Genomic DNA, 10476 nt, shown 5'->3' on the forward strand with positions numbered 1-10476 from the left:
ATCTCCCTACGATGTGTTTACGACACAAGCGGACTAACTTTATGTCTTTCTTACAAACTTTATGAGACGCGCACTGTCTCTGAGAGTGCGTTTGCGAGTGTTCTATATTGCTGTCGTACGAGGAAGAAAGCCTTACCTCGGTCGAAATGTCCATCACTGCTTGTTACTAGTTGTTGCCGCTCGTGTGAGGATCGTCTGTGCGAAATCCTAACGCGATTTGGATTATGCGATGCTGTTATGAACCGTTCGCGAGACAATGGATTCGCTGAATCGAACGGAATGTGACTATGCAGAAGATAGATAGTATTGTCGCGTACGAAGGCTTCCCGCAGCGGCGTGCTGTTTATCGTGAAATTTATACGATCGGTCTAAGGCACGCTTCAAAACGCGCTCCATGAACTTGGGATGATTTTGCGAATATGGTAGAAATTTATGGCATTGAAAATCTATTCGCGTTTGCCGTTATGTACGTACAAGGTGTCCCGTAAACATTGAATCAACGTTCGTGAGCAGGTAGAGCGCATTAAACTGAACAGAAAAGTCCTTTACCATTTTGCCATTTTCGCAATAGTTATTGAGAAATTAATTTAAAAATATCGACCAATTCTCGTGTGAGTATTAGCACGTGGCGAGAAAAGTCAGCCCGCTGTCATGCGGTTGCCAGTGTGCGACTAGCAACTGCATGACAGCGGGCTGACTTTTCTCGCCACGTGCTAATACTCACACGAGAATTGGTCGATATTTTTAAATTAATTTCTCAATAACTATTGCGAAAATGGCAAAATGGTAAAGGACTTTTCTGTTCAGTTTAATGCGCTCTACGAACGCTCTACGAACGTTGAGTTCAATCTTTATGGGACATCCTGTATACTTTATATCTCGAAATATTTCACGCGACAGGTTTGAATTTTTTTAAATATACACACATACGTGTCGTGTAGTAATTATATATTATTCGATTATGAAAAAAAAACAAATAAATATACAGTTCCTTTTATTTTATATTTAAAAATTCCTTTTGCGAACTGCCACCGCGGACATTCGATTAAATACTACAATCTCGCGCGCGATCACTTTGGCGAATGTCGAATATTTCATATCCACCAATTAGAGCGCTTCTCGGTGATCAAAATGCCGCGTCCAGATAAGCATTTATCAGCTTCGCCGAACGGCTAAACTCGTTTTCCTGCGTCGCGATTTTAATCGCGACGCAGGCGCGCGCGCGTGTGCAAATATTCCCTACCTTCTCTCACTCTCGCTACCGAGTATAATTGAGTTAGCTGTGTGACACGTCGTGCCATCCCTTCCCAGCTGATGGGTGCCGGCAGCAGGGCGGTGGTGTCCGGGGGATGGTCGGTCGGTCGGTCGGCTTGTTCCGCGAACACGATGGAGAGTCGGGATTCGGCCGGTTGCAGCTGCCGCGATGCCGCGTGCAACGTCGAGGTCGGGGCGGGAGCCGATAAAACGCAAACATTTAATTAAAAGATAATCAACTGGATTGCGTGCGGCGTCCGCTAATGTTGCAGAACAGGAGATAGGACCCGGGCCACACAATATCGGTTCTTTATGCATATGAGCGCGACCGGGAGCTGCGTCGCCGCCGCTCGCCTATGTGATTTAATTTTACACGAATATAAATTCGTATCGAGCGCGCCCGCGTGCGCGCGCGCGCACGCGCGCGTATACACAATCCGATACGCTGCCATCTCCGATCAGCGACCGCCGACTATCCATACCGAAGCGGAGGTGGTGGCGGCGGCAATGAATAACGGGTCGATTTCCTATTAATTCGTCCGTGATGCGCACGAACGTAGGAATATGAGATACGATAAAAATTTAAGAATCTGAGATATATAATTTTAATTTTTTTTTCTTTTTTTTTTTTTTTTTTTTTTAATATAAAAACTGAATATATGTGTGTGTGTGTGTGTGTGTGTGTGTGTTTCAAATACAGAGTATCTCTCTACTTATATAACTGGATAAATGTAAATGTAAAATATAGTTTTTCTCTCTTATTTCCGGCACAATGTCCGGCGATTATCGTAGTGCGGACTAACAACGGAGATAAATTCGTGTCCAGTTGCAACTGCGAACGTGATAGCGGTTAAGATAGCGCGAAGAAACGGCGTGAAAGAGTGACGGCAAAGTGCACGATCGTCGGGAATATTAAGCTCGCGGTCACGTACGCCATTACCGAAGCTAATGCAAAGCTGCCAGTCGTTTTATGCCATCTGTAACCGGATCTTTCCCTTCGACGACGAACCGATGCGCTGCTCTGCCTCCGTAGTTCTCTTTTTCCACCCCCTCTGCCAAACCCTCGCCGGCTGCCAATCGATTCGACGTGCGTTCGATTAAAGAAGGTTCTCTCTTTCTATCTCTCTTTTCTTCCTGTCTTTCCTACGTTTATTTGTACGTTTCGTCTCATTCTTTCCCTCCACGTTTCCTTTCCGCTTTCTCTCGTTCGACCTCTCGCTTTCCCCGCGTTAAGAAGAAAAGTGTCCCGAGATTTTTTCGTTCCCTTTCTTTCACCCAGTCCGACGGCTTTCCGCCCTCGATACTACGATTTTGGTGAGTCAGTATTCAGCGTGCGCAATCGTTTTTCTAGAAACGGCAGGAGTAAAGCCTGTGGTTTATAGGTAAAATTCCTTTGCTCGAATCCTGGATACATTGATTTCCAAGACGTACGTTGCGAGAACGTAGACTTATTTCTTTGTTCAAATTGACGCTATGAATCACGAGAGTTACGAGCATACCTTTTTCTTTATTCCATATACAAATTTACGAAAATTTGAAACTCGGAAATTTTTATTTTTCATGTTTCTCCTTTGTAGCATTATATTATTTTTATCCTCCTACATGAACATGAGTATTGATTTATTGGTATCGAAAAACGCTTACATGTAAACCGACAATCTTGCGCGAAAATTTGCTTTTAAATATAAAAATGCATCAATCTTTTGATTTACAAGATATCTTCTATTTTTGTATAATTAAAAGTTTTTTAAAAAATATTCGAAATAACATGCTATCACACGGTTTTCGATTCAATTTGACTGGGAAACTCTTTGTATATATAAATCGATAGATAGGTGTGTGTATACATTTTTACGAAAAATTACAAAAAAATCTATATTATATTTATCATTCTTTAAACGAAATTTTTTGAACAACGATTATTTACCTTTCTTTAACAAATTGCAGCATAACGGACGAAATGGCAGGTAACAGACGTAGAAGAGTATTATAAATTATTATTAAGCAAGAACTTTCGTTAGTAGTAGCCTTACTCCGATCCTTTTGAATTACGCGTAAAATCCTTTAACGTCTTAATCGACGCGTTCATGATTCAAGAATCTGTTCCCCTCGCGAATAAAGTTGTTACTCCTTGAAGCCGACCGGACCAACGTTCGTCAATATTAACGAAGGTTAATTAAATTTTTTAGCGAAAATTTTCAATAAAATATATAGTTTGTATAAATATATATTTCGTGTATTATATGAGTAAGATTATAATCTGGAAAGAGATAGCGTCTCTCGCTAAGTCGTGCTCGCTTGAATTAAAATGTCGAAGCCCTCGAAGTCAAGATGAAGTCGCTAGAGAGTCTGCGCTATTTTACTCTCCAGCTCTTTGTCAATTGCGACGTGTGCGCGGTGCAAAAGCGATGGTGACCATCTCCGACAATGAAAGCAGCAGGTTTGACCCCCGGAGCACGATTGTGTACGATGTGCTGTAGGAAGAGAGAAGCAACAGAGGCAGAGAGAGCGAGAGAGAGAGAGAAAGAGAGAAAGAGAGAGAGAGAGAGTGATACTCTCTGAAAGGGGCCTTCAGTGGCGCGGTTATTGAAGCCGAATGGCTCCTGCACTATGCAACGTAATCGCGGTCGTGATATGCATATGTATGTGTGTCGCTGCTTGTCGCGATAATATTATATAGGTATAATTTGAAAAGAATCGCGCGCGACGTAGACTCGGCGAAGGTTCCCAACGATCTCGAGTTACACGTGATGCGGGTCGGGCGGCGGGCAAACGGACCAACAAGAGCGGAATGGACAAGCCGGTCGATTGACGATAACGAATGCTAATGGATCGGATGAGCTAATTTACCTTCATTAATCGATTGGTCTTTGAGTTTGCCTTCGACGTCGCGCGCCTGAGTCATCCGGGCGGAGAGAGAGAGAGGATCGTGATCTATTCGGGGTTGAGGGTGGGATGGACAGACATCTGTATGCGTGTGTATACGTGAGAATGAGAGCTAGATAACGCGAGGTAGTAAACAGGGGCTACCTCTCGCGGACTCTACTGCGGACAGGTCAATAAACTTCTTTCGTCTATCGACAGGCGAGAGCTGGCGAGGAAGAGAGAGGGAGGAAGGGAGGGAAGGTCCTCTTAAAACGTCGAAATTAAATTCCACCGAGGGTGAGACATGCCTCTCGGTTTAAGGTCCACACCCTTATAGTCATTCCCGCTGGGTGTTGCGCGCGCTATTTTTTTTCCCCCGTAATCGTCGGTTCCTCTAGTGCGTCCTTATTTTCCTTCCTTTCTATTCTGCCTCCAATCGTCCGTTTTCTTCCCTTCGCGCGTCTCTTAAACGAGGGGCGGTCACGGAGCTCTCTTTCCTCCTGTACGAAGAAAAATATACGCGATGGTTAGGCGGTCACGGCGACGCCCGCCTATTCCGAAGCACGACCCGAGGGGTTTTCCATTAAGTGCTCTACGTCTACGTTAAAGCTCGCGTGCGGTCACAAAGGTTGGCGGTGATACATTTTCGGCGTTTTCGCTATCTTTACGTACAGTACTCCGCCAACTTCCGTCTTCCGTCTGGAAGTAAGTCTCTGTAGGAAGCTCGTGCTCATCTCCGTTTGAATCGTAGCGAGTAATTGCGTGATGAGGCTTTGCAAGACCGTCGGGAATAAGCTGTGATCTCTCTTTCTCTCTTTCTTTTTCTCCCTCTCTTGCTCCGCAAAGGTAAATAGGTATTGGAAATTCAATTATTGAGCCCGCTTTCCTGTCAGCAGTCGACCTTCGTTATTTTTAATGAACGAGCACTTAGAACAGGAACGGGAACGAGGAAGCAGTCCGGGAAGAAGAGTATATGATCTTTCAGGATCACGGCTCCGCTCTTTGTACCGCGGTACTCTGTGAGCAACGATTATCGAGTCGATAACGAGATCGCGTCTCCGCAGAAATTCTACGTACTCGTGTAATCCCGTAGAAGCACAAAGAATCGTATTCTATGCATTTGATATAAAATGTAAGAATATTCATGCCGATCCTTTTTCCGCATATTTTCTGCTTGCCTCTCTTTCTCGATACAAATGTAGTTAAAGGCAAAAAGTATTTTGTTTTTTTTTTTTTTTTTTTTTTTTCGCCTAAATCCCGCCATTGATTCTGCAATATCGCGTGACTGAAAATTTCTCCGTATCAGGACGAATTAAAATAGCTCTAAAAGCTATAACTCCGCTTAATAATAAGTCCCTCCGCGCTTTGTGCTCATCTATTCGCCATTGATTTTCTCGCGAACTTTGATATCGGCGATGGATAATGGCGGTAGTATTCTACGAACGTAATTTATTACCAATAAAGTTTCCTCTTTATATAATTCCGTTAGTACGGTCTTTCAAAAAGATTCTTAGAAGTTTATTTTGATCATATCTTGCGCTTTCGAAAGAGAAATGTGCTAATAAATTAATTCCATATCATTTTCATTATTCTAATTGTTTCGAGATATATGGAAACGATTAATTATCGGTGATAACGGAACAGTATTCTTTTATATACATATATATTATATAATAAAAGAAAAACGTTTCTTCGTACGCACGGATGCATTTAAAATTTAAACGCGACGATTCGCAATCGATGAGGGCGCGTATATTTTATCAATTATTTTGTCAGATTTTTTCGCGAGGCGCGATACAACGAGCAAATTGCGATAACGATCGTCAATTATCGAGTGGCCTCAAAGGAAAGCGCGAAAAGGAAACGGACGTTGTATTTTTACTCTCGGAACAAAGTTCCGACAGCGCATGGCGACGAAGACAATAGAAAGGCACGTTGTACATTGTGCAATCGAGTGGCATCGGCAATAAAGAGTCACGATCCGTAATAAACAGTCCCTGAAATAGAATAATTATTTATTACTTCCCATCGATAATGGTGACCGACGCTATTAATTATCGAGGACCGACGGTTTTACGATATTTCGCTGCCGTTTGCAGGAATATTCTTGACGGGGATAACGCATACGAACCGGACGCGCGCAGATGCATTCGAGCGTGAACCTTGTAAGATCGATCGGAGTTCATACTGCGGAATTTCTTCTCAGAATGGTAATTACGGGATTCCTCCTTTTGTTACGTTCCTACGGCAGTTGCTATCGCAATAACGAGTTTTACGTAATTTGCAGGGTGGGCTATTACTAACACTTAAATTACGAATAATAATGGGGCGCGGGGTAAATGAAGTATACCGAGCACTATAATGATCGACTGCCGCGCGAAGAACTTTATAGGCCTCTGTGACGTGTTACGTATCTCAATAAAAATCACTAAATATTGTTATTATTACTTTAATCGCGATAGTCCCGCCGACTTTCACGCTACTTGGTGTTAAAAGATTAAAAATACACGCAAGTAATCTCATCATTAATATCTCATAATTAATATCTGTCACTATACTATTATATATGTATGTTACTTTTTATAATTTGAATATATAGCGTACAGAGATACGTTTCTGTCAGAGAGATGAAAGAGAATTAAAAATGTTCAAATTGTGTCAAGAATGGAAACTCATCGTTGTGTGTGGGTATATATATCTCTTTTTTTTTTTCCCCCTAGCCCGTTACGCTCCCACGTGCGGCCAAACAGGATGCGCGAACTCGTTGGAGCGTGGTAAGACCGATAGCGACGTGCTCTCGTTCGTGGCGGTTTTTCAAGCGGGCCCGTTGGGCGTTTCACGGTCGCGCGACGCCAGACTTTGAGCCCGGCCGCGGTCTGGTCTATCTGGCCCATTACCAGCCTGGCACGTTGAACGCCCTCGTAAATCACCGAAGTGGCTGCTCGCGTTTGTTGCCGCGATTTCTTGCTACGGAGAGATTTCTCCGGGCTTGTGTGTATGTATGCGTGTGCGGGTGCGCGAGCGCGAGCGCGAGCGCGTGCGATTGTGACAAGGAAGATCGTTTGAGCTGTGTGCCCCATTTCGCGAAAACCGCGCGACGAAATGTTTATGCGCGTGTAAGCTCGTTTTACAGCTTGACTCTCTGTTGTCATCTAGTAGGTACAAGTTACGCCAAAGAATCGCCCATATTGTCTTTACGTCGCGCATTCGAGCGACATTTGTTTAACTCTGTGCCACGTGTTTCCTTTGAATGCGAAAATTGCCGTGTTGTTGTTCTCTGCTACTTTACGCTTCGTGAAAATGTAATATATTATTATATTTATACAAACGACGTTAATTTAAAATGTCACTTGCAAATCTTGCATCTTGAATCGAAAGAGAAATTTCGCAAAATTCTAACATCTTGCAAGTTTTCGTACATTTTCGTATAGGTGTAGAAAACGTATAGAATCGAATAAAGCAAATGTATGAGAGTACAAAACGCAGTATTTAATGCAGTTAAATTCGCGCAAAAGGTGTTAATAGCAGTCACGCTATTATAGGTTTACTACCCAAGATGAAAGGTAACAATATATCTTATCAAAACGCGATCGCGAGAAGTACAACTAGAGATTTTGGCACGCAACGTAGTCGCGACTTACTTGAAACGTATACTTAGCGAGGTAACACGTGTCTAGCGACGAACAAGGAGATAACTCGATGGCATCGAGACACGCCTAAATATCGTGCGCGAAACTATACATATATGTATAAGAGGTGGGCATAAGACGCATTATGGCAAGTACCATTCGCGCGTGTAGTGCGTGTCTGACAATGAGTATTTGAAACCGCAATGTGAAACCGCGTTAAGGTCGACTTGTGCGAGAGAGATGACTATCTTTATACCGTTGGAATCTTCGTCCCGCGACCGCCGGTAGTCTCTTGCCTCTCTTCTTATCTCGTTCCTCGAAACCATAGATCAGCCCGAGACCGCGTTCTCTCCTCAGGTATATTATCCGCGTGTTCGTGGCGCGCTAAAAATACCGAAACCCCGAAAACGGGCGTTAAGATAGCGCTGGGCGTGACCGAGTCTGGAGGTCTGCAGGCAAACCGCGCTTAAAGAAGGGTTACGGCCAAGTAATGGTCCGTGCTGGGGCCAGAGGGGCAGGGGAGCACAGATGAAGGTGAAGGGACGAGGGTGATGTCGGCGGTTTCTTTTTTTCTCGCTGCACGCACCGAAGATAGACTACCACCTTACAATGGTCTAGGCCTAAGAAATGGAAAATCAATATCGGCCGTTTTCACGCACTCTCCCCTTTCTCATTTCCTTGCCGATCAATCTTGAAGTCGCATTGAGAGCGCAGATTTATATAAAGTGTCTTGAACTTTTGTTCCTCGAGATAGACTGTCGGTATATATAGATTGCACTTAGTATTAAATTAAATTTATTCTCTACAAGTAAAGTTCAATATCTTTGGCTCTTTTCTCTCTCTCTCTCTCTCTCTCTCTCTCTCTCTCTCTCTCTCTCTCTCTCTCTCTCTCTCTCTCTCTCTCTCTCTCTCTCTCTCTCTCTCTCTCTCTCTCTCTCTCTCTCTCTCTCTCTCTCACACACACACACAGAGGCCCTTGAGATTAATTCAATGATATTTGAGAATACCTTTTTACGTGCAACAGCTATATTAAAAATATGTCGGAAGATATATAGTTATAGAAAAAAGGTTGAGATCTGAACAGGAGAAACACCGGGCAATATATAATAGCTCTCTTAAGCTGGCAGGACCAAATCAGCAAAATCAAATGGGACTAAATGGATTATTTAGTACTTATTTTGTACTATTTTGTACCACCAAAAATAATTTTGTACCCCATGCCAATTCAGAAAAAAATCGTGGCTGCTAACTTATAATATTAAGCTAGCAGGATCAAAAGAAAAAATTAAAAAAATAAATAAAACAAAATAGATACAATTAGTACTGAATTTGCACTAATTTGCACCACCGAAAATAATTTTGTACCACCGAAAATAAATTTGTACTCCGTGAAAATTAAAAAAAAAAAATTATGGTTCTGCTAACTTAATATTCAACTATTGTAATAAAAACCATTAAAAAATGAAAAATAAAAATTGATCTGATTAATACAGCATTTGTACTAATTTGTATCACTGAAAATAAATTTGTACCCCGTGCCAATTAAAAAAAATTGTGGTCTTGCTAACTTAATATTCAACTATCGTAATAAGTACGCATACCTTCGAATGTCGCCGTACATATGACAAGAGCAACAGCGCGCTACGTCTGTAAAGGTCGAGCGCCGAACACTGTGTGACGATGTAAGATAACCAATTCCTTATGCCTATAAAATAATATACGTAGGTATGCCTAAACTTTATTGATATAAACGACATATGTGGAATACGTACTTGTTAACTCTCGAGCGTTGGCTGAACAATAATAATTTTTTCGTCTCTCTGCTTTCTGCGCGACGCGGCGGTCCTTTCCCCCACTATGTCCTATACCGTGTCTTCTTACGTCACGCATACCAAGGATACAAACAAGGACACGTCACTATTTTTTACAAAGGATATTCGACATACCTACGTATATTATTTTATAGATATAAGGAATTTGTTATCTTACATCGTCATACAGTGTTCGGCGCTCGACCTTTACAGACGTAGCGCGCTGTTGCTCTTGTCATATGTACGGCGACATTCGAAGGTATGCGTACTTATTACGATAGTTGAATATTAAGTTAGCAAGACTACAATTTTTTTTAATTGGCACGGGGTACAAATTTATTTTCGGTGGTACAAATTTGTACAAATTCAGGACTAATTGTATCTGTTTTGTTTTATTTATTTTTTAAATTTTTTCTTTTGGTCCTGCTAGTTTAATATTAAGTTAGCAGTGCCACGATTTTTTCTGAATTGGCATGGGGTACAAAATTATTTTTGGTGGTACAAAATAGTACAAAATAAGTACTAAATAATCCATTTAGTCCCATTTGATTTTGCTGATTTGGTCCTGCCAGCTTCAGAAAGGTGGGCAATATGCCAGTAATTCGATTGAGAAACTTCTCATCGCCCTTAAGAAATCATCGCCAACCGTCGTGCGACGAATGCCCTTATCGCAGGTCTCGGCAGAAAACTTTTCGTGGATTTGAGCTCAATCGCGTTTCCGTGAGCATCAACTATTAATACTTCGTACTTGAATCGTTTTCTCTCGTCGTTCTCGCCGACGCTTTTTTTCGCCCTGGCAATCTTATCGATAATGAGTTCTATAGAAAAATACTTTCGGCACTAGACGAGGTGCGCGAATAATTTAGAGAGACGCTTAGAAAAATATTTTTCGATTGAAGGAACGCCAATGCTCTCTC

At 42.2% G+C, this 10476-nt stretch overlaps 1 long non-coding RNA gene across 1 annotated transcript; it reads right to left on the reverse strand.

The window, feature by feature from the left end:
- Nucleotides 1-5380: 5380 nt before the first annotated feature.
- LOC140668979 (uncharacterized) lies at nucleotides 5381-9520 on the reverse strand. Its single transcript, XR_012047283.1, has 3 exons — nucleotides 9350-9520; nucleotides 8005-8132; nucleotides 5381-6116 (listed from the first exon to the last, which is right to left on the reverse strand). It is a non-coding gene; the product is annotated as an uncharacterized lncRNA (long non-coding RNA).
- Nucleotides 9521-10476: the final 956 nt, after the last annotated feature.

Source organism: Anoplolepis gracilipes, chromosome 8 (assembly GCF_047496725.1).
Source record: "Anoplolepis gracilipes chromosome 8, ASM4749672v1, whole genome shotgun sequence".
Taxonomy (NCBI): domain Eukaryota; kingdom Metazoa; phylum Arthropoda; class Insecta; order Hymenoptera; family Formicidae; genus Anoplolepis; species Anoplolepis gracilipes.